General features: G+C 54.5%; 1 long non-coding RNA gene across 2 annotated transcripts; it reads left to right on the forward strand.

Annotated features, from left to right (window-relative positions):
• Nucleotides 1–7,104: 7,104 nt before the first annotated feature.
• On the forward strand, nucleotides 7,105–22,892 carry LOC131419610 (uncharacterized). 2 transcript variants are annotated; one of them, XR_009223294.1, is made up of 7 exons: nucleotides 7,105–7,573; nucleotides 7,860–7,905; nucleotides 10,098–10,194; nucleotides 11,550–11,731; nucleotides 13,096–13,245; nucleotides 21,638–21,744; nucleotides 22,797–22,892. It is a non-coding gene; the product is annotated as an uncharacterized LOC131419610 (long non-coding RNA). The 2 variants fall into 2 exon arrangements; XR_009223293.1 differs by lacking the exon at nucleotides 7,105–7,573 and having other exon boundaries at nucleotides 7,764–7,905.
• The last annotated feature ends 1,306 nt before the right edge of the window (nucleotides 22,893–24,198 follow it).

Consider the following 24,198-nt stretch of genomic DNA (forward strand, 5'->3'; position numbering starts at 1 on the left):
GCTGTGCCTATTGGGGTGGCTCCAGAGGGTAAGTTCTCCTCTTCTCCCTGCAGGTTCTCGACCTGGCCGGATGTGGCCAACATCGAGCTGCTGGGCCTGGACGAGCAGCAGTGCTCCCAGGAGGCGGTGGTGCAGGCCCGCCCGTCCCAGCCCGCTGCCTGACGAGCATCCTCTTCGCAGAGGACAGCAGTAAGGGCTTCGAGCGCCGTGTGACCCCCGGCGGGGACAAGAGATAGGAAACACCCCCTTGATACCTCCGGCCAGAGGCCTGCCCGAGCCCGTGGCAGTGCTTTCTCTGTCTCTTGTTGGGTTGGAGGCCACCCAGGCGGGGGGTGGGGACCCCAAGCAAGCAGCAGCCTCCCTGGTCCCTCCTACCAGCACTTTGTGCTGGTTTTCCTCTCATGGAGGCTGGCTTTCATGTCTAAATTACTATTTATTACCCAAAACACTCTTTGATGGGTAGCCAGTCAAAATGAAGAGGGTTGTTGCAATCCTTTCACTTCCCCACGTTAATTTGCCATATTGTGGTTGTAAAATGCTTAGGAAACAGTGAAGAAAATTCTTATCGTGCTTTTCCCCACTAACATGATATGAAAAGTTTTCCATTTCATCGTGGAATTATTATTATTATTAGTATTTGTGTGTGTGAGGAAGATTAGCCCTGAGCTAACATCTGTTGCCAATCCTCCTCTTTTTGCTGAGGAAGATTGGCCCTGAGCTAACATCTGTGCCCATCTCCCTCTCCTTTATATGTGAGATGCCTGCCACAGCATGGCTTGATAAGTGGTGCATAGGTCTCCGCCCGGGATCCGAACCCACAAACCCTAGGCTGCCAAAGCAGAGTGTGTGAACTTAACTACTATGCCACCAGGCCAGCCCCATCTTCGTGAAATTATTTTTAGTGGCTGAATACTAGTCTTCACAGGAGGTTGTCCTTTAAGCCTTCTCTTATATGGGCATTTCGATTGTTTTCAGATGTTTGTTTCAGTGTCCTATGAAACAATAAATCTTTTTATACAGGGAAGAATTTGGATTATTTTAGGTAATGTCGTGGCAAGGAAGGGTCCTAGTTTTACTGGGTCACAGCATATGAATATTTTTGAGGCTTTTGATAAACGGGGCTGCAGTGCTCTCTTACAAAATCCCATTAACAGTGCACAAGTAGTTTTATGTGGGGCCTGGAGAGTGGTCAGAATGATTTTGTGTCACATGCTGTTACTTTCACACTAGAGAATCCTCCAGATAATGTATCCATTTATGTATCTTACTTATGGAGTGAGTGAAAGCTCTGGGCGCATGCCCTTTTGTTCTGTAGTGTGGTTGGTCGTCTTGTGTGGAAACTCCAGTGAGAACAAGCTCCGGCTGTAGTTCCTGATCTCGGTGTCGGGACAGGCTTCAGAACAGTGTTACCTGCTCGGATGCTAACTCGTCACACTGGAGCCCTCGTCATTTAACTCAGTGGTTACACCCTGAACAAAGCTAGATTTTCCGGGAGGAGTGTTTTGAGCACAGCTGTAAATGCTGCTGCTCACGTCGGAAAAGTACAAGATGGGCAGTGAGCTTGCCTCTGAAGCCCCTGCTTTCCGGAAGTCCGGCTAACCTTCAGAAGGGCCGTGCGTGACCAGCGGCTTGGCTCCCGGGTTAATTGGGCTCTTCCCGCCCTGTTTTGGTGGTTTTGTTGATCATTCTAGTCTTTGCCAAAGTGTAAGACGGCCTGGCCTGTGAGGCCCTGGAGGTGGGGTGGCGGTCGGGGACCGCCCTCCGTACTGACCCCTCCATTCCCGTCCCTCCAGCCACCGGCCTGGTCCTGCGCTGTGACGCCATCGTGACCTCATCCACAGCATTTCCTCATCCACAGCATTCAGATCGTCTCCACCACCCGCGAACTCTGCCTGGAGGACTCTCCACTGGAGCTGAAGGTCCGGGCTCTGGACTCTGAAGGTGGGATGTCCACCTGGCGGTCTCTGTTTCTCTATTCCCTCGTGTCCTGCCCTGCTGTTCTCCACGGAGGGCTGCGTCAGCCAGGAAGGTGCAGTTGGTGCGGGGGGGAGACGTGGACGAGGTCGAGACCCTCTCTGAGGTGGACCCCCGGCCCTTCGTGGCAGCAAGGCCATGGCCACTTCTCGGGTGCACTGGCCTCTGTGGCAGGGCCTGCGTGTTGCAAGCGTTAGCAGCTCCTGGAGGCCAGCTCCGTGCCTGTGCACAGGGCTCTGCGTGGTCAAGCACGTCTTTGGGAAGCCAACATCTGGGTGTCTGGGCAGTGACAGGACACTGGGAGGGGCTCAGTGGGTCACACACTGTAACAGTGAGAGGCGTTCTCCTTGCTCGGCCTTGAGGGCTGGTGTTGGCTTCCGGATCTAACTGCAGAGTTGGGTCGGGGGACATGTCTGGGTCCCTTGCACCATCCTCACTTCTCCACCAGAGTCGAATGTCGGCTTGTTGAGGCTGGACTTCTTCTTAGAGAACTGTTCTGGTGGTAGGCAGTATCTTTGCTGTAGCCTGACCTCTTGGTAATGGAACAAAGGGAAAGTGTGTAGGTTAAGAAAGTAAGTCAGGCAAAAGACGTCTTTCAGACGAAGGGTCTTCCAAAACTTTGAGTCCACACCTTGTCTTTGAAATCTTCTCTGACCATTCTAGGCCCACCCCACTTTTTTAAAAAAATCTTCTGGATCAGGGTTTCTTAGCCTAGGTAGTATTGACATTTGGGGCCAGATAATTCTCTGTGGTAGAAGGCTGCCGATACGTTACAGGATGTTTAGCAGCATCCCTGGCCTCTACCCACTAGATGCCAGTAGAACTCCCCAAGTCGTGACAACCAAAAATATCTCCAGCCGCTGCCACATGCCCCTCGGGGGCAAAATGACTGTTGTAGAGCATCTGTCAAATCCTTTCTTCCTCTGTGTATTCGTTCATCAGAGGAGCTGCCTGATGCTCGGAACCATTTTCTGCTCTGTGAAATTCAGACAGTGATGCTTACCTGGGGGTTGTGAGTATTTGGTGATAACCGTGTAGAGGCTTTTGTGCTGTGTGGCACATGGTGGGTGCACAGAAAGCCAGGTTGCCTTTGAGCATTTTCTGCTTGCTGGGCATTCTGCTGGGTCCTGAGGGTGCTGCAGGGGAAGGAAGGGCCTGGCCTCTGCCCCCAGAATCTCAGGCCGTGGGTGAGGTCCACTGTACGTGACTCAGTAGATGCTGTTCATAATCAAATGGGATGCAGAGTGTGAAGGGACCGCAGAGTTGGGGGGAGACAGCCCCGGGGAAGGTTGGAGGTGGGATGCGGAGGACAGAGGTCAGGACGATTTCTCAGGAGACGTGATGTTTGACTGAGCCTTGAGTCCTGTGGGGTTTGCCAGGCAGGGAAGGTGTTTCATTCTCGAGGAGACTAAAGCTTGGAGAGGGGGTGGGATGCGGGATGTCAAGGGCCTTGCGTGTCTGATGTGGGATCTGTACTTGGTCTGAAAGCAGAGGGAGCTGAGGAAGGGGTTTGTGCACTGGGGTCGTGGGGGCTCCTCTGCAGGACTCTGGGGGGATTGCTCGCTGTTCTTGAGAACAAGAGTGCCAGGCACTCCTTACGTGTTCTGACTCATTTCGTGCCAGATGATGAGACTGAGGCACAGGGAGTAAGTACACACACACACACAGACACACACTCACTCAAACTCGCACATGCTCGTGTGGGAAAAGACGTGTAATTAGTATACAGCAGGGCTGGAACCCGAGCTCCAGCCTGGTCCCAGAGTTCCCCCTCTTGGCCAGGGGTCGTTGAACTTTTTCTGTGAAGGGTCAGATAGTAAATATCCTGCGCCTTGCTGGCTCCACAGTCTCTGCTGCACCTACCCAGCTCTGCCCTTGTTGCTATAAAGCAGAGGAAACGAATGCGAGCGGCTGTGTCCTAATAAAACTTTATTTACCAAAATAGGCAGTGGGCCAGACATGGCCCAGGGACCGTAGTTTGCCAGCCCCTGCTCCTGACTAGTCTGTTCTACAGTCTCCACCTTAAGTCACATTTTAATAAAGATTATTTTACTCAAGATTTACAGACCATGAAATTTACCCGTGTAGAGTGTACATTTCAGTGGTTTTTAATATATTCACAAAGTTGTGCAACCATTACCGCTGTCTAATTTTAGAAATCTTCATCATCACTAAAAGAAACCCAGTACCCCTTAGCAGTCACTTCCCATTCCCTGCTGCCTCCAACTCCTGGCAGTCACTCATCTACTTTCTGTGTCTAGATGTGCCTAGTGTGGACATTTCCTATAAATGGAATCACACAATAATGTCTTCTGTGACTGGCTATTACTGGGCACAGTGTTCTCAAGGTTTGTCCACGTGGCAGCATGTATCAGTGCTTCGTTCCTTGTCGTGATCAGATAACATTCCGTTGTGTGAGTACACCCCGTTTTGTTATCCATTCATCCGTCGGTGGACACCTGAGTTGTTTCCCCTTTTGGCTGTTGTGAAGAACGCTGCTGTGAACACTCTTGTACAAGTGTTTGTGTGCACATAGGTGCTCGTTTCTCTTGGGTACACACCTAGGAGTGGAATCACTGGGTCACAGGTAAACTCTACGTTGAGTGTTTTTGGGGAACTTCCAGACTGTTTTCCACAGCGGCTGTGTTACTTTACTTCTCAACAGCAGTGCGTGAAGGTTGCAGTTTCTCCACATCCTAACCAACGCTTGTCATTGTCCATCTCTTCTGTTACAGTTAAGTCATTTTTAAGTCACTTGTTTTTCCCCTGGGTGCTCGTCCTTTTCCTAAGGCGGTTGGTGGAGATGTCAGGAGCGGGGGCATGGCCGCTCCAGGCTTCCTGTGCAGGACAGAGGCTCAGTGGCCCTTGACAGGCCCCTGGGCATCCACCTTTCATCCTGCTCCCACTCCTCAGTTTCGATGGCACGTGCGGCCAATTCCAGAGCAGGAGGTCGAGGTTCACCAGCCGGCCTGCGCTGCACCCCCTGGGTCATCACGAACAGCCCTATGGAGACCCCACCTTTGCAGTAAGTTGGTGGTCGCTCCCTTCCTCCTCGTTCGCTGTGAAGGTAGCATACTTTCTGGTTGGTCTTCGCTGCCAGACATACGTGGACTAGTCCCTTAGTTATCCCTTCTTCTTTCTGAGCCTGTGTCCTCTTTACTGGTCAGACTCTCCTTTGTGGAGACGAACTTGACCCTTGTAACCTCTGAGGACCTTGCCGTCTCAGAAGGGGCATACCTTATCTGGATGGGTGGGTGTTTGTCCAGAAAGAGTCTGCTTGTGGCTCAGCAGACATTGATTGGTGCCCTGTCTGGGCCAGGCCTTTTACAAGTGCAGTCTTTACCCCCCCGTTGTGTAGACAAGGAAGCTGAGGCCCAGAGAGCTTATGTAACTTGCCCAAGGACACACAGCTCACGGGTGGGAGAGCAGGGCCGGATCTCAGGGTGTGGGACTCTGCTGCCTGAGCTCTTCCGCTAGGCCACACTGCCTGTCCTGTGCTGCTGCATTTTTCCTGGGTGTTGGGGGCCCTCTTGGTGGGGCTGGGGTTGTCCTTTTTGGCCTGAGGCCGTCTGCAGAGTGCCTCCCTGCAGTTACTGTTTTCACACTTATCTCCCAGCCCGTACAGGTGCTTTGTGCATTCGTAGAACGGGGCTGGCTCGGGGTCACCAACAATGCTCCCTCCTCCCCTTTCCTTATTCCCCGTGTCCTGCTCAGAGCACCTTCCACGTTCCCTTCCCATCTCTGCTTTCAGAAGCCCTGGTCCTCTGGGCACTCCCTCTCAGATGTCTCTCCTCTGGGGACATCCCCCTGACTACCCAGGGTGAAGTTCGTTCCTCTCTTCTGAAATCAGCAGCAGTTCACTGGGTACGGGGCAGTTGTACGCTGTGTTGTCAAGTTCAGCACTTGGAGGGCAGAATTGGGGTCACTTCATTCGTGCGGACTCTTCCCTGTTTGACAAGTTGAATTGCTTCCTGTTTTTCTGCTGCCCTCCTGGGCCTAGGACAGGGGAGGTGCACCCTCCAGAGACTGGACCCCTGGCTTTTCTTTCTTTCTTTCTTTTTTTTTTTTTGTGAGGAAGACCAGCCCTGAGCTAACATCCATTGCTAATCCTCCTCCTCTTTTTTTTTTCTCCCCCCCGCCCCCCAAAGCCCCAGTAGATAGTTGTATGTCGTAATGTCGTAGTTGCACATCCTGCTACTTGCTGTACATGGGACGCTGCCTCAGCATGGCCGGACGAGCGGTGCATCGGTGCGTGCCTGGGATCCGAACCCGGGCCGCCAGTAGCGGGCCGCGCACACCCAACTGCTAAGCCACGGGGCCAGGCCCCCGCCGGCTTTTCCTCGTTAATGTTAGCACTTGGCTGTGAGGCTTCAAGGTGAGGGCTCTGTCTGACGCACATGGTAGGTGCTAATAGCTACTTTTTGAATGGGAAAAGCAAACCTTTAGGTAGAAGTTTCTTGAAAACATCTCCCTTCCTCCAGCCCTGCAGATTGCTGCTGAAGTGTCCATCTTGGAGCCTGGTTTTTGCTGTGAGGTACCTTCCTCACTCACCCTCCGCCCTGGCTGGTGCTGGGGTCACAGTGACAGTCTCTTGTGGTTTTATTTTGTCACCTTGAAGTCGGTCCCTTCTTCCTGCGCACAGAGCCAGCTTCACACAGGGCCTCCTGCTCAGAAGGGCCCCAGGCTTGGTTTAAGGCTCTGCAGGCAGCTCGTTCTGGAAATTAATAGATTTCATTTGTGTTTTGCGAATGGCATCCAGTGGGACAGAGGAGCATGTACCGGGGACTTGGAGCCTCGGTAATTTGAGGTCCTGTTCCTTGTCACCTCCCTGCTTTCTGGGATGGGTTCTCAGCCACCTGCTGCTCCCTGTATCCTCATGTCCTAGGTCCTGCCCAGCCTCTCCCTCCCCATCCTTGCTCTGTGACTACTGCTACCTCACATCCCCGGTGGGGTCTGGGTGTGGACAGCTGGGTGCATGTGCCCCAGGAATGTTGAGGTGGGGTGTGGTGGTGGCTGTCCCTGCCTCGGGCTGGGAGCGCCAGGGCACGTCTGGTCTGGAGGCTGCATATTGGCCAGAGTGAGCCTCTCACCCACCCTCATCCAGGTACCTAGCCCATCCTGGTGACAGGCTTAAAGGGGCTGAGTAGGGGATCAGCAGGCCGTGGGAAGGAGAGATGCCTTACTCAGTTTCCGCAGAGCCTGCTTCAGCTGGGACGTGGTGTGTTGGTCCAGTAGCTGGCAGGAGGGGATCCCAGTGGCTGGCAGCCCTAAATTGTGGCCCAAATTGGAGGAGAGGGCCTCTGGGTGCCTTTAAGGATCTGCACTCACCCTGGCATATCCCTACACCCCAAGGGAGCACTCCCTCAGGCCAGCTCCGTACCTGGGGTCCTCCTCTGTCTCCTTCCAAGCTTCCAAGTGTGACCTGCCTTCTTCAGGCACTTTCCCCTGCCTTTTAACGAGAGGCCCCGCGTTTTCATTTGCACAGAGCCCTGCAAATGATGCAGCTAGTCTTGCAAGTTGGTGCAACGTATGGAAACCCAAGGACGCTTTCTGCTCTTGGAATTACCCACATTCGTCGGTTCTTCCGCACTTGAACGTGGTGGGCTTCCAGGGGAGACGGGGCGGGGGGCAGCAAAGACGCTGGACAGCAGAGCTCCACGCGTGGCCCCTGAAATGGAGGAGGACGGGGCTCCCGTAGCGCTTTTCCACGTGGAGAGACCCGAGGAGGCTCCCCCGCCTCAGGGTCCGTGTCCTCAGAAGGCCGCAGTGGACAGTACTTGCTCCCTGGGGCTGCCCAGCACGTTCCAGGCGCCTCGCTGGGGGTGCTTTCTTGTTCAATCTTCCCAACGACCATGTGGGTTGCTGTTTTCATTCCCATTTTACAGAAGAGAAGAGTGGTGCGTGGAGATGACCGAGGCAGAAACACCCGGGGTAGGTGTTCAGCACGCGTTTGTGATGTTTGAACGGACGTGTGGTAGAGAGCGGACTGTCTGATGGGCTTTCGTGTTGAATTTCTAGCCATCCTTTCCTAATCCTCCGTGACAGAGGGGAAATCCATCGTTATCCTAACTGAGCACATTGTGGAGTCAGCGAGTGTGGCTCTGCCGCCAGGAGGTGGGGGTTTGGGCCGGCTTTGCTTGTGCGCCCATTTCAGCTCAGTGGGCAGAAGAAGGTCCTCAGGGTCAGAGGTGTTAAAACAGAGGAATGGGCTGTGTTTGGAGGTGGTGAGCTGCTTGTCACTGGACTGTGCGAGAAAGGTGTGGGCCCTCATGCAGTGGGGACGCAGGAGGGAGTGGTTCCCTGGGGTTGGACTAGAGGATTCTCGCGTCTCTTGCAGCCGACCTGCTTCACTGGCCTGGGTTTTACTAGCTGCCTTCTTACCTAATGCCCCAGTGTTGGGAAGACAGGTTAGTTGAGTCAGAAGGCTTTGAGGTTTAAGAAACCGCAGGCCTTTTGTTTGCTCAGCATCATTCATTGAGCACCTACTGTGTGTGTGAAGCCCGGCTGAGCGCCACAGAGGATTCGGAGATAAATGGGATAGTCCGTGTCCTCGGGCGTCCCTAGCGAGTGACAGCTGAGCATGCTGCATGCAGTGGGAGCACTGTGCGTGGGCCCTGCGAGCACGGCCCACCTGCCCGCTGGGCCAGGGTGCTCGTGGGCTCAGTTTTGTGGGGGAGAGGCCACGGGGTCCCTGTGGCTGCCTTGCCCAGTTTCTGTCTCGTCCTGTCCCCCTTTGCACCTTCTGTGTTGTTCACTGTCCACCGAGGAGGGACCTGGGTGAGATCTCTCAGCAGAGGGGTGTCCTGGGTGCTCCCTCAGACCTCTGAGGAAAAGTCTCTCAGCCTCTGTCTGTAGTAGACAGGGTTTGTCTTCCCTTCCCCTGATCAGTTGCCCAAGTGGATGGAAAGGCATCTAGGGAACCGTAAGGAGTGGCCTCTCTTCATAATAGATGCCCTAAAAAGTAATGGCCAAGACAGCCCAATTTTCTGGAGCATTTGCTAAGCACTGTTTCATTCGGCCTCTGAGATCACTCACAGGTGGGGTGGGGCAGGATCCCAGGCCGATCTGACTCTAAATGCCTTGCCCTTTGCACTGTAGAAAAGCTTTTGTAGGCCCCAGATGCTCTATTTTGGGAGCTGGCCAGGCAGCGAATATAGATGACGGAGGTGGAGTGGGTGTGGAACAATAGGGTGTGGTGGAGAGTGTGGCAAAACGGAGACCATGATCCTTCCTAAGAGGCTGAGCCAGCCGTTGGTTAGCAGAGGGAATAGGACCCACCTGGCTGGATCTTCAGACTTTTCAAGAGAAATTGGAAGTTGGATCTATATGTTGCATTTCTTAATTTGAAATGATGGGAACTGATTCAAAAATGTACAAGCAGCACTGCCTAGGTAGTATGCAAACCGAGAAACCCATAGCGTCCAGCAAAATAGGCCTTTGAGCCACCAGTTTTCATCTCCCGTCCTGTTCCAGGATGTCCACGTGGAAGCAGGCATTGGACTTAGACTAAGAAGGTCTTTACCAAGCCTTTAAGACCCGCTCTGAGTCCTGCTCCTCCAAGAATTGTTGCCTAGTCGCCGCTAGGCTCCCTGGTTCTGACATCCCGGTGAAAGGCATGGACAGCAAGCCAGCACTTCAGAGCCCAGCCCCTGTGCGTGGCTTTCCGTCTCCTGCCCCTGGGACCCCGGGAGTCTCAGCGTCAGGGCGAAGAGACGGTAATGGTCGCATGGAACCAGGTGGCGGGGGGTCTGCCCCCCTGGGTTTCCTCCCCTGCACGGGGAGGTGGTGAGGAGGAGCGAACGACTCAGGTGTTGGGAGTCCCCGCTTGAACGATCAGGTCTTGTGACGGGAGGGTGATGGTGAGGCAGCACGCTGGGCCTGGTGTGAGCAGCCGGGGCAGGAGGTACTGTGGGACGGACGCCAGCGTTCACCTGAGACGGGCCTGGTTCACCTGCCGGCTCAGCCCCTCACGGTCACATGACCCCGATCCTTGAAGCCTTGGTTTCCCTTCCCGAGTGGAGGCTCGCTGCCCGCTTTGCAGGGGCGGCAGTGAGCGCATTTCCCTTCCCAGGCGCGCTGGGGAGTTAACGCCAGGGCATTCCTGCCCGCATCTGCCCTTTCAGGGAGCACTTTCAGCACTCTGGCCGGGCTGGTCTTCGACTGGATGATCGTGAAGGACACGGAGGCCGGCGGGTTCTCAGACTCCCATAACGTGCTGCGGTGAGAGGCGCCTCGCCTTTCAAGGGAAGCGGGAAGGGGTTGTCTCTTGGCTCTGTGGGCCGGGGTCTTTCATCATCGCCGCTGTTGTCATTGCCGTCAGTGAGGATCCAGGATGATTCCCAGGGTGGGGCCAGCGTTCCCCCGGACTGATGAGGGAGAGGGTTTCGGCTCGCACAGTTGTATGGGAACCTCGCTGCTTCTGCAGCCCACCGGGGTGTGTTCAGTGGGAGACAGCCTAGGAAGCTGCGATGTACAGCTGCAGAAGAGAAAACATCCCAGATGACGGAGGGGGTCACGGGGTGCAGGGGAAGGGTTGCGTGTGGCCCCAGAGGGCAGCCCTCCCGTTGGGGTACGTTGAAGGGGAGACAGGTTTCAGCTGAGAGCTGTTCTAGCGGTGACAGCCCTTCACAGACGCAAGAGGCTGTGTTCCCCAGCACGAGGGATGTAGATGGCCTCCTCCTGAGGTGGAACCGTTACCTGTCTCGACGCGTTTCAATCCTCCCCACAGCCGTGCGGGCTTGCATACCCGTTTTCTCTGCTTTTCAGATGTAGAAACAGGTTTACACCACCTGTCTCAGGTTGGTAAGTGGAGGAGCTGGAATTTGAACTCAGATTTATAGAAATCTTCACTATCCAATGTGGTAGCCACCAACCGCATCCTGGCTGCTTAAATTTAAACTAGATAAAATGAAAAGTTCAGTTCCCTGGATGCACCAGCTGCATTTCAAGGTCTGCTTAGCTCTGTGGTTGGTGATTACTACAGAGGTGGAGCATCTCCATCGTTGTGGCAAGTTCTGCTGGCCGGTGCTGGTGCAGATGCCAGTCTGGGCTTATATCCGTGCTGTACTGCATTGCCCCATGCGTTATTAAATAAAATTCTAGAGAGTATAGTCCCTTTTGGGGGAGGAAGACTTAATTTTTCAAAAAATTTTGCAGCAGTTTTCAGCCCACAGAAAAGTTGAAAGTACAGTGCAAAAAGTGGTTTCCCTGAACCGTTTGAGAGCAAGTTGTCAACCCGATACCCTGTCACCCCCAATTATTTTAATGTGCATTTACTACCACTAAGGACATCTTCCTGCATGTCCACAAGACAGTCATCAGGCTTAGGAAATGAACTCTGATGCCTACGGTCGTCAGACCTTGTTGAAGTTTTGCCAGTTGTTCCCATTTTATCTTTTGTAGCAGAAAACCCAGCCCAGAGTCACATGCTGCGCGTTGTCCTCTGTTTTAGTCTCCATCAGCCTGGGACAGTTTCTTGGTCTTTCTTTGACTTTCAGGACCTTGACCCTTGTGAAGAGTATAGTCCACTTGTTTCATAGGATATCCCTCATTTCAGGTTTTTCTGATGTCCCCAGGTGGTGAGACTCAGAGCTTTGCATCTTTGGTGGGAACATCACAGAGGTGCGACTCTTAGGCTTCTGATTGCACTTACCGCGCCTTCGCCCGTCACTGATGACATCACTGTCACCACTTGGGTGAGGTGGCGTCTGCCAGGGTGCCCCACTGTGAAGTCCCTCTCTTACCTCCTTTGCGATCAGTAAGTATTTTGTGGGGAGTTGAGAGTCTGGTCTTTTATTTACGCCTTCGAAAGTCCCGCTCGGGGCTCTAGGAAACATCCAGGCTTAGCTCACGGCCGTCTCCACGGCAGACGTCCTCATGCCCTGACTGCGAGCCGGGTTGCCCTCCTGGGTCAGAGCTCTTTTGGGGCTGGGACCGTCAGCCTTTGCCTTGTGGACAAGCTCTGGAATTGCTGGTATCTCACGAAGCAGGGAGTAGGGGCTTTCCAGTCAGAGACCTGGATTCCGGTCCTGGCCTCAGTCACGGCAGGTAACCCACCTGAGCATCAGCTTCCTCCTCTTTCAGACGGAGGAGGAGACCGTTAGTAGTGCTGCCCTCGGAAGGCGGCCGTGTGGGTTCGCATGCCGACGGGGGTGCAGAGCCCCTCTCTGGGCCTGGCGCACATGAGATGTTCAGGGAACGCTGCTTCCCTGCCCCTTTCTGCACCACCAAGCCCATCTCCTGCCGTGACAGCCCCCTAAGCTCCCAAGCACTTGGTGCGCAAGCTGAACGTTAACCAAAATCCAAGGCGCTGGGCGTGGTGGAACCAGAGTGTCCTGGATTTTCGTTAAATTCAGCATGTGACACCTAGTAAAACACACAAGGGACTAAATCACGGTGTAGTGCCGTGCCCGCAGATCTCAGGGAGAGTGAAAGCACGTCCAGTGGATTGCCCTTGTTTGGGCAGAACTGCGGGCTTATTTGTACATCTCAAGCTGCAAGTGAGAGACTGTACCAAGAGAGTCCCTCGAGCCAGCCCTGCTTACCAGCCCATGCTCTGGGGAGGGTCCACCGCATCCTGACTTCTCTCCCCACCTGGGCTTCTCCCTGCATCCTGACCCCAGGGAGGATAAGATGGGATGTGATCCACTCTTCCTGATGTCCGAGGGGGTTCATTGAGAATCATTTCCCAGAGGCAGGAGCTAGCCCAGAGGGGTGGGCTGGGGAGCTAATGGGCATTGCTCATGCCACCCTGGCTGGGTCTGTGGTCTCGGGCTGCTTCTTAGGTTCCATGGGCCTCACCGTCCACATCTGTGAGACAAGCATTTCAACTGAGCGGGCGGTCCTCAAATTTCAGTACCTGTATTTTACCATAATCACTTCTGGATTTTGATAAAATTCAGACTCCTAGGTTTCGTGCAGACAGGCCTGGGCCAGGGGCCAACAATCTGCGTTTTTCACAAGGACGTTGGTGATTCTGATGTGGGAAGTTTCAGGGACACATTTCTAGGGCAACACCACTTATTTGTGCATCTGGCGCCTAGTAGGAGGTGCTGGTAGACGGTGAACGTGTTAGGTTCTTTGGTTCCACTTGTCAGGTCTGACGATACGTTCCTTTTCCAGAATCCTCACGTTCTTGGAGTCTATGTACATACCTCCTTCCTACATCTCAGAGATGGAGAAGGCAGCCAAGCAGGGGGCACCGTCTTGGTGTCTGGGATGAGGACCGGGAGCTCCAAGATCAAGGCTCGCCTCCAGGAGGCCGTCTACAAGGTGGGCCCCGGGGCTTGGGAGATGCTGGGCTTCCGGGGGTGGAATGAGGTTGACTGTCTCGTTCACACCCGTGTATACATTTCATACTGGAAATGGGGTGCCCTATCGTGAGGGTTTCCCTGTTGGTGGAGTGGAAACTTCAGGGTGTGACTTCAGATTTTTGTTGGTTTGGTTTGTTTTTTTTGGGCCATGACTTGAGAGAGACGGTTGGGGCGCTGGACTGCACCATCTCTAAAGCCACAAAGCATTTGCTCCATTCTCAGTTTCAGGAGAGGTCCAAGAGCAGGGGGGTTTTCATTAACTAGCCCATTTTCAGCAAGCTCCCCCTGTCCTGGTAGAGGGACACGACCAGGCATCTGGGGCTCTGTGTAGAAACCTGGGGGCTCCTCAGCGTCCTCCATGCCGCCTCTCCCTGCGCCCCAACTTGAGCCCCGAGGCTGGTGGTCACATTTGTGGGGGCTGGGGCTCCTCACCCGCCCCCCTGCCACAGCACCCCGGCCTCGCTAGCGCCAGCTTCTCCACTGACGTCCCATTGTGAAGTGGGGACAGAGGGAAGCAGGGTGAGAAGCGGGTTTAGCCACGGTCCTGGTTTCTTCTCAGTTCTCGTGGGTGACTGTCCCTCCTGCCCGTGCCTCCTTTTGAACTGCAGACCTGAGATCTTCCTTTTCTTTGCCTCCTTCCTGGGCCCGGACAGGAAGGTTGTGGACCTCCAGCTGCCATTTCATTTCTCAAGTGACGGTTGAGAGAAATCCTCCTCTGATCCGCTCTCTGTAGTGGTTTACCAGTAGTGTGGGAGTCCTGTAGGGTTTTGGAAACGTGGGACATCCATGTCACAGGCACAAGCCCACAGCACTCTGCAGTTAGTACTGGAGACCGTTTGCTCTCTTTATCCTGGGCCCCCGGGTGGTGTGCAGGCTGGCGGGGGCCAGGCCCCCCACGAGCTTGTCCTGCTTGTGGCTGGTCAGCGCGTTCCCTGCCCGCCCAGAGGTAGTGCTCTGAATGGTTTTTTTCTTTTTTAACGTGTCAGAGATGTTATTTAACTTACTGTTAAGTGAGGAAACCTGTAACAACGGGTTCAAAGGAGAATCCAAAGAATTCATGAGCAGATGCAGAACTAGTCGATACCCACAGGACGGTGACTGACTACACCTCCACCAGAGAAAATTCTGTGGACAAGAACCATCTGCTTTGCCATCAGCTTTCTTCGACTTGCAGAGTTGCCGGACCACTCAAAGTCCGCGGAAGGTGCGGGTCCCTCTGTAGGCTGCTGACCCGAGGGTGCACTGGACGGGACACGTGTGGTCTTCCTCCCATTTCAGCCTCTCACGGGTTTCCTGCTGGGAGGTGGGGTGCGAGGTGGGCGGGGCGGGGCCGAGGAGCAGGGCTGAGCACTCGTCAGAGACGCACGCCTCTCCCCCTTCCAGGCTGGTCTGCGGCTTCCCAACCTCCCTGGAGTTTAGGGCTTTTGTGGGGAGAGACCCCGAGCCCCTGCTGGCCACAGTGTGCAGGGATAGCACTCCTGGCTCCTCACCTTTCTTCCTCTTTAATCACTCTTGTAAATTGAGCTGCAACATGCGTAACGTGAATGACGTGCTCAGGACATTTTGGCGACGACCTCTGAACGTGTGCCTGCCACACACACGGGATCCCCTGGGGTTTGGGGGATCCCCTGGGGTTTGGGGGATCCCCTGGGGTTTGAGGGATCCTCTGGGGTTTGGGGGATCTCCAGGTGTTGCCTTACTTATCACCCCAAACTTCCCTGTCCCGGCATGAACATCCTGAAAAGTTCTAAAGATTCTCTTTCTTCTGCCCACATCCCTTCCTTCCCCGACCCCACTTCACCTTTTCTACCCTCTTCCTCATGTCAGGAATGTACGCCTTCCAGAGATCAGGCTGCTGATTTTGGAGAACATCCTTCTGAACCCAGCTTATGACGTCTACCTGATGGTGGGGACCTCCCGTCACTACAAGGTGCAGAAGATCAGGCAAGGGAACATCACAGGTGGGCCGCTGCCTCAGTTTGGTCACCATGGCCGAGGCTCCCCTTCTTCTTCTTGTGGTGAAATACACTTAATAACATAAAATTTACCTTCTTAACTATTTTTAAGTGTGCAATTTTAGCGATATTGGTACGTTTACATTGTTTTGCAACCATCACCACCATCCATCTCCATAGCTCTTTTCATCTTGCAAAACTGAAACTCTGTCCCCGTTAAACAATAACTCCCCGTTTCCTCCTCCTCCCAGCCCCTGACAGCCCCAATTCTACCCTCTGTCTCTATGGATTTGACCACTCTAGGGACCTCATGTAAATAGAATCATCTGGTATTTGTCCTTTTGGCCTATTTCATTTAGGGTAACGTCCTCAGGGTTCATCCATGTGGTAGCAGGTGTCAGAATTTCGTCCCTTTCTAAGGTGGAATCATATTCCGCTGACTGTATAGCCCACGTTTTGTCTATCCATTCTATCGATGGACACTTGGGTTGCCTCCACCTCTCGGCTACTGTGAGTAATGCTGCTATGAACATGGGTGTGCAAATATGTCTTCGAGACCCTGCTTTCAGTCCTTGTGGGTGTAGATCCCTTTGTTTTAAGAATGTCAGAGGCTGTGAGCTTCACATTGGACTGGGCTTTGCCTGTGGTCTGCCACTGACCGCTGGGAGACCTTGGCGAGACAGCACCCTGCTGTGGGGCTCCATTTCTCCATTGGAACCCTGAGATCCTTTTCCCTGTGCTGTGAGGGCAAAACGAGTTAACGGACGTGGATTCTCTCTGGAAATTCTCAAGTGCTGTGTACATGTGATGCATTTGATGTGGTGAGTGTTCATGCAGCGTCAGTCCTCCTAAGAGTTAGTATTATCGTGATCATTTTGTTTAAAGTTGGCACGTTTCATGGTCAGAACACAGGGCATCAAGGGTCTCGGGTACCAGAGTGTAGCACTCAAGGCCAGTCCATCAAGGGTTGGGCACATGTCCAGGCAGGTGCCTCCCCCAGCGTGGAGGGCCACTCCGCCTGTGATGCAGGGTGTTGTTTAAGAAGCACGTAGATGCTGCATCATCCAGGCAACTTGCGTTTTGTTCCTAGATGGTGTCCTGAAAGACACTGCCTCCACTGAGAGCCGTGGGTCTGGTCAGTCATTACCGTGTGGCAGAGTGCTGTGTCCCTCAGAAGGCCACAGAGGCCGAGACAGGCCCTCCTGCCTCTGGGCCCCGTTCTCGTCCACACGGGGTGTGCTGGTTGGAGACTCGTGGGTCCTGCGTGCCCCCGTGTGCTGGGCAGGCAGCGTCTGGCTTTTCTGCACGTGTCAACACAGAAGCGGGGAGGATGTTTCAGAGCAGGATGTGTAGGAAGCCGGGCTGGGGGGTCCCAGTCAGTGCCTGGTGTTTACTCCAGACTTAAGGGAAGTGGGTTCTAGAAGCACAGGGACGGTCCTGGGTGTGGTTTTCTGAGACTCTAAAAGTGAAGTGGCTCAGAGGTGGACTTCTCAGGACGCTGATCCCGGGTCCTAAAGAGGAACGCAGTGGGGTCTGTGTTGAAAGGCCAGAGGGTTCTCAGAAATAAAGGCTTAGGCCTGAACGCTGACAAGAAGTGGCATTGCGACCTGAAAGAAGATAGCATGGAAAGGCCAGTCGTTACTGATGGCATCTGACCGTGACTGAGCATCTTCTAAGTGTTGACATTGTCATATCATAACCCGATGACTCTATGAGGTAGATTCATTAACACCTCATTTTACAGGTGAGGAAACTGAGGCAAAGAATGTCTGAAGATCACAGAGCTGTTGGGCTCCTTGGCCTGAATCACTCCTGCAGGATCAAGTGGTCCTGTCCCCCCAAGGAAAATAAGAACAGCTGCTGAGGATGACAAATAGGGCTTTACCTTCTCCCAGGCAAGGTGGGGATGGTCCCTTGCTTGGGGCAGATGAGGGCTGAGAGCTGCTCCCCACCCGGGGAGGGCAGAGCCAGTGTGGTTCCGGGGGGGGAGGTGATTTAATAAAGAGTCTTAGGAGCTCACCCTAAATTAGTTCAGGTGTCATGGCCCACAGGAACAACACATCCCAGGGTACCCAGAAAACCTGTGGGTTTCATCGCTGACCTACCATGGAAGTCAAAGAATTGGAGGCCATCCAAGATAACCCCAGACAGCAGATAGGCAAGTTGCCTCCCTTTCATCCATGAGATGGAAAATTCTTCCAAAAATAAGCACATCTGTGCGATTGATGGTACTGGGTGCCACAGCCCTGGAGTGGCTTCCAGATGGATGCTCTGGGATAACTGAGGGGGATGAGCCAGCCAAGGTCCTCCACGAAGAAGACACACAAATGAAACTCACTGTCCACTGGTTTTACATAGATTGGGGTTTTTTCCTAAATTGAGATATAATTCACGTCACTGTCATTTTTAACAGGTTTACTAGACAGAACAGTCAGAGGAAGGATGTCATTTCAGGGGACATGAGTGTCAGCAAATCCCTCCTTGCGCAGCGTCCTGCAAAGGCACAGAGAATAAGAGGCAGAGGGACACTTACAGGGACTTGTTAACATGCAGATCCTTGTAACCCAAATTAATTCTTTACATTTTCTTTTCTTTCAGTTTTTCTTCCCTAAAAGTGTAATTTTTCTTCTTTCCTTCCGTATTTTTATTTCCCTTTGTCTGCCTGCCTTCCTTTATGTGGCAGCTTGCTTTCTTGCAAGCTCCTTTATTGAGCACCTACTCTGCGCCGGGACTCTGCTGGTGTGCGTGTGCAGTGGTCAGCAGGGCCGCCCAGGCCCCTGCCCTCCTGGAGCACATGGCCAGAGCAGGAGGAGAGCAGGCAATCCCATGATGACCCTGCCACATCTCTGTAAGTAGGGGCAGCCAGAGGGGGAGAGCAGCTCTTGGAGCCTAGAGCAGGGGTGTCTGTGTCGCCTAGGGCGGGGTTTCTAGTGGGGCCCTGGGTCTCTCTCCTCCGTTCTCAGTCCTGTTGGCATTTAAATTGCTTACAGACATGATGGGCACAGTAACCAAATTATTGGACAGAACGAAATGTGGAAAGGACATGCTGGGTGAGGGAATCAGTGTCTGAAAAGAACTGGAGTGATTGGAACGGTGGATCTCACTGAGATGAAGGGCACTGAGGTTTGGAAAACGAACTGCGTGGACAGATGTTGAGCTGAGTTCGTGTGTCAAAGCCTCAGGCATTGAAGGGACTTGGAGCCCAACTGGTCCTTGAGCCGTGGCTGCCCAGAACTATGCACATTGGGCTGCGTGAGCAGGGGCTGGAGTCAGAGGCAGGGGAGTGAGCTCCCTGTCCTCCTGGGCTCAGACCCACCTCCCCAGGAGCTCCATGGTCATCCTGGAGCCTACATGGGTGATGGGTGGGGGGGACTCTGACAATTAGAAGCACATGTGGAGGGTCAGTCAGGGTCGAGAGGGGTCAGAGACCATGTCTCCTAGAAGAACGTGCGTCTGCTGGCCTACAGAAGGGCAGCCTCGAGGATGGCCGTTTGCCCTCTGCAGATAAGTAGCAAGGCTGGTCTGGGGCCCCAGGAGCAGTCTTCCTCTGTTTGTGGACAGATAGTGACCTGAACACCTGCAAAGCCGTCCGTATTCAGGGCCTCTTAGAAGCAGTGAGTTCTGCGTTCCAAGAGGTGTTTAAGGAGTCCATCAAACCAGCTCCTCATTTTCACTGTCTTAGGGTTTTGTAAATATGCTTGCACCTGCGTCGTGCAAGATCCTTCGAGAGTCAGTGTAGTCATTTCCCAAAAGGGCCTTATTCATTTGGAGAATTTTAAACAAGGGAGGAAGGTAGTGATTCATAAAGCAGTGTCAAGTGATACTGCTTTGTTGAGCACTGGCGTTTTATTATCTTATTATGATGTGTGTCCTCTATGCACTGCTGCCGTACTCTGAGCACTGGGCATGTCATCTGCAGGAACCACAGCCCAGCTTGGCTGGGCTTCCCCTAGTGAGAGACAAGGAAATGGGCTGTATATGCCCTAAGGGATTCTTGATTCTGACAGTCATGAGAATCACCTGAGGGCCTGTTCAAATAGGGCGTGGGGCCCACCCCAGATTTTGATTCAGCAGGTCTGGGGTGGGGCCAGTTGTTTGCAGTCACCAGGTGATGCTTATGGTCCAGGGAGCACGCTTCAAGAACCCTCTGCTCCAGGGCAAATTCTTTTTTTTTTTTTCGATGTGAAATCTCATTTTTAATGTTGGCTTTATTTGGTTTTATCCTGTTTTCTTACTTTGGCTACGTGGGCCAAATAAAACAGATGTGTAGACCGTATTCGGCCCTGCAGCTGCCCCCGTGAAGCCCCTCTTTGAGATTATGGCATGGATCTCACGTTGAGTAATCGGAGGGGTTAGAGTCAGGGAGGGCTTTGTCTCCTGGTTTTTATACCAGGGCCCTGTCCAGACCTGACCGTGGCTATGGCTGTCTGGAGGTTGGGGACCCAGAGGTCAGCTCGGTTATGGAGGGCCCCCCAGTCGTCAGCTCAGTTACAGAGGGGCCCTGAGGTGAGGTGACAGCTGGTAGATGTCTCACTCGGGAGGAAGGGGAAGCATTTGGCCCAGAGGTGGGGGAGGAATCCGCAGCCTTGGAGGACCTGAGGGGCACAGCCAGGGCCCGGGAGCTGCCATAATATATGACCCAGAGAGATGTCCGGAACACAGAGTCCCCCCAGGTCACCGAGGCGTCGCTTCCTTTGGTCTGAGCTGAATCACACGTTGAGTGCACTGAAGTGGTTCAGGCAAGAGAGCATCTGACTGACGTGCAGCAAACCCCAGGGTCCCCTTGTTTGCTGCTACGTGAGACGGCTGCTTGCAGACACCAGGCAGGGTAGCCCTGTGTGTCTCAGGAGCTGCATTCACTCAGAAATGTTTTCCTAGTATCTTCTGTCTGTCTGGCCTGTGCTGGGCACTGGAGTTCCAGGGGAAGGAAGATGAGGTCCTTGTGCTTGGTTTTGTGGGGAGAGACCAGTGAAAAGAGGCAGTGATGGGACAGTGGGGAAGAGCTAGTAAATGTGATGCAGGAGAAGGGCTTGTGGGAGATGATATTTGAGGCAGATGTTTCTCAGAAGCTGCTCTCGTGGGAAGGTCGTCCTGGCAGAGGGAACGGCTAGGGCAGTGGTGTGGGGGTGAGAAGTAACACGGCGTCACGGGGGTCAGGGAGCAGCTGGCATGGCATCGTGTGTGGGGACCGAGGGAGAGGCCTGGGAGGGCGGGGCCACTCACCCTGGGAGGGCGCTCAGTGCCAGGCTTCAGAGCGTGGACTCACTGGATTCAGCGTAAACCTGCTGTGGATTCAGGGGTAGGCTCACTGGACCCAGAGAGGAGACCTGCTATGGGGTCAGGTGTAGACTTACCATGGATTCAGTGTAAACCTGCTGTGGGTTTAGGGCGTAGACGTGTTGTGGATTCAGAGTGTAGACTGGATTCAGAGTAGATCTGCTGTGGATAGGGTCAGGTTAGAGTGAGCCCTTGAGCAGTCAGTGCAGGGCATGTTCAGGCTTGGTCCTGAGGAGTCTGAGAGATCAGCTCGGGTTCCACGGGCATCAGGTCTTACTGTCCTTATCAGCCGGTCATTTTCCATGCAGGCGAACCGTTGTGGGTCCTCCGGGTGAGCCGTTGTGGGTCCCCAGGTGAGCAGTTGCGGGTCCCCAGGTGAGCAGTTGTGGGTCCTCCGGGCAAGCAGTGGCACTGGTTCTGGGCCCTTCCAGGAGGGTGGCTGTGGGGCCCTCCGGGTGAGCAGTTGTAGGCCCTCCGGGTGAGCAGTTGTAGGCCCTCCAGGTGAGCAGTTGTAGGTCTTCCAGGTGAGCAGTTGTAGGTCCCCCAGGTGAGCAGTTGCGGGGCCCTCCAGGAGAGCAGTTGCGGGGCCCTCCGGGTGAGCAGTTGCAGGTCCTCCGGGCGAGCAGTGGCAGTGGTTCTGGGCCCTTCCAGGAGGGTGGCTGTGGGGCCCTCCAGGTGAGCAGTTGTAGGCCCTCCAGGTGAGCAGTTGTAGGTCCTCCAGGTGAGCAGTTGTGAGTCCTCCAGGAGAGCAGTTGTAGGCCCTGCAGGTGAGCAGTTGTAGGTCCTCCAGCTGAGCACTTGTAGGTCCTCCAGGCGAGCAGTTGTGGGTCCTCCAGGCAAGCAGTGGCAGTGGTTCTGGGCCCTTCCAGGAGGGTGGCTGTGGGGCCCTCCGGGTGAGCAGTTGCAGGCCCTCCAGGTGAGCAGTTGTGGGCCCCTCCGGGCGAGCGGTTGTGGGTCCTCCAGGCGAGCAGTTGTGGGTCTTCCAGGTGAGCACTTGCGGGCCCCTCCGGGTGAGCGGTTGCGGGTCCCAGTGCTGATGGTGCCTGGTCCCATCCTCTTCTTCATCTGCGTGCCCCTGTGTCCTGAGTGGTCAGGCTCTGCCATTTGCTTGTTTTGTAGTGTTCATAGTCCACCCTGGTGACAGGTGGGTACTTGAGACTGGCCGCCTGTACGAAATTACCATCGAAGTGCTTGACGAGTCTGGCAGCAAGGTCTACCTGTCAGACGTGAGTGCTCGCCTCGGGCCCTGGTGGGGTGGTGAGGTGGGGGGTGTCTGCTGGAGCAGCTGCCCGGTGAGCAGCCCCAAAGCACCAGGGGCCCCCCACAGGCAGGCCGAGTTCAGGTGCTCCCCAGTAGTGCTGCGGTGTCCACGGGAGTCAGTTGTGGGATCCCTGGGGACGTCGTAAGCCTGTGGGTCTGCGCACCGTGGCCCTACTTTCTCTAGGGCAGGGACGGGGAGAGGAGGCCTCGGACAGCGGGGTTCAAGGGGACAGTGATGGCCAGGTAGCGTCTGCCAGGTGTCCTCCTGCTCCCTTCTCATTGGCCTGGGGATGTCACAGCTCTGAGAATCCATCTTTTCCTGCTCTGCAGAGGATCAGGGAGCACTTCCCGAACTCCCTGCAGGACCAGGAGTACCTATAAATGTTGAGAAGTCCTGCGTGACGGGGCCAACCTTAATTGGCTCTCTGGCTCTAGAAAGGAGTGTCAGACGGGCAGATGGAGAGGAGTGGCAGCCATGGTTGGGTCCTTTGTGAGAAATTCTCAGGGTCATCAGTTAGGATATCCAGGACCTTCCTCAGGTGTCTGAGGTTTTAGAAGGAGGAGGCACCGTTCCCCCTTCGACTTCTTCTCAGAAGTCATCAGTTCCTCATGTCATTAAACAAAGACTCAGTCGGTCACCTCTCTTTTTGGAAGATGGCTCTAAGGGATTTTGATGTTCTTCTTTTGTATTTGGTGGTGTCCTTGTTGGGACCTCAGGGCCTGAGGAAGCCAACAGTAGGTTTCAAACCCCCCTGAGCACCACACAGGTAACTCAAACGGGAACACCGGGTCATCGGGTCATGCAGGGAGGGCGGCTTGGGAGGGGCAAAGGCCAGAGTGGTCAGGGCACAGTTCTAGGCCGTCCAGCCCGTCAGCCGGCTTCAAGGTCTCGGAGCCTCAGAGGGCCCCTTGGCCTGGCCTGGCTGCTATTTTCGGGTCATGTTGCTTCTTTCCTGCATTCTGACTTTTCTGAGTTGTCAAGAAGCACCTCCCTCACCCATCCTGCCTTGCCTTCCAGAACATCTGAATTGAAACCGTGCTTTCCTCCTGAGTTCTTTGAGGTGCTCTCTTCTTCCCAGAATGGGTCATACTATCACGTCGGGACAGTAAAGAGGGGCCAAACAGCCGTCAAGGTGGCCCTCGCCTCCGTGGTGGACCAGGCAAGTGGGCGCCTCCCTCATCCGCCCCTTGGCCCTCCGTGAGCAGAAATGTTGACCCAGGCTGGACGCGAGCCCTTGGGGAGTCGGGGGCCCTGGGCTCAGCCTCTTTGCTGCTCTCATGGTGCCCTGGGGGTCCCTCCCTCTGTGGACTCACAGGGGGTGTCTGGGGACAGGGACTTTGGGTTTTCCCTGTCCACACACTGGGACCCCCCTCTTCCTCTGCCCTTTGCTGGCCCCTGTAAAAGTGAGCCTGCCTCTCTGGGACCAGGGCTAGGAACCCTCGCTGAGCAACAGAGTTGGGCCCGTGTGTGCAGCTGGGCACCAGCCAGGAGCTGCAAGCATCCTTTGCCCGTTTTGGCTGCTTGGGTCTTCAGAATCTTGTCATGTTCCCTTCGTGTTTAAAAGGCCGATCAGTTTTATGTGGGAGCACTTTTCCACTGATTGCAAAATTGGCATGTGTGTTCCCATCTTTCTGCCCTGCACAAAACCTCTCCCAGACCTGTGAGAGGCAGCAGGATGTGGCAGAAGGAAAGGGCCTGTGGACCAGGCAGCGATTCCTGCCACCATCCACCACTTCAGCTCTGGGGTCTTTGGGCAAGTTGCCTTAGTGCTCCGTGCCTCAGTTTCCCCATCTGAAAGTGGGTTTGACCACGTCCATCCTGTCAAGGGTGCTGAGAGGATGAAGTCAAGCAGCGTTTACTTGAGTGGCTGTTACAGAGCCATGCAAAGCGGTCTCCAGGGGCCGGCCTGGGGATGCAAGCAGTTAGGTGCACGCGTTCTGCTGCGGCAGCTCGGGGTTCACTGGTTCAGATCCCGGGCGCACACCAATGCACTGCGTGGCAAGCCATGCTGTGGCGGTGTCCCATATAAAGTGGAGGAAGATGGGCATGGATGTTAGCCCACGGCCAGTCTTCCTCAGCAAAAAGAGGAAGATTGGCAGATGTTAGCTCAGGGCCGATCTTCCTCACAAAAAATAAAAAAAGAAAGGAAATGAAGCTATCTCCGTGGAGACAGGGAAGGCTGCGGGGTATCTGGTGTCTTCCTTCCTCCTCCCCCACAATCACAAAGTCTGCCTTTGTGACCCAATCCCCGGGAAGGGGCGGGGGTCTGCTTGGCTGGGGAAATAGCTGAAGACCTGATAGTCATGGTGACGTGTGGCGCCCTCACCCCCTTGTAGGGTGGAGGGGTCCACATGTTAACAGGTGTGTGCGCGGAACCAGCAAGAGGTGGAAATTCACATCCCCATCACCCTCTATCCCA

The sequence above is a fragment of the Diceros bicornis genome, chromosome 2 (assembly GCF_020826845.1).
Source record: "Diceros bicornis minor isolate mBicDic1 chromosome 2, mDicBic1.mat.cur, whole genome shotgun sequence".
Lineage (NCBI taxonomy): Eukaryota > Metazoa > Chordata > Mammalia > Perissodactyla > Rhinocerotidae > Diceros > Diceros bicornis.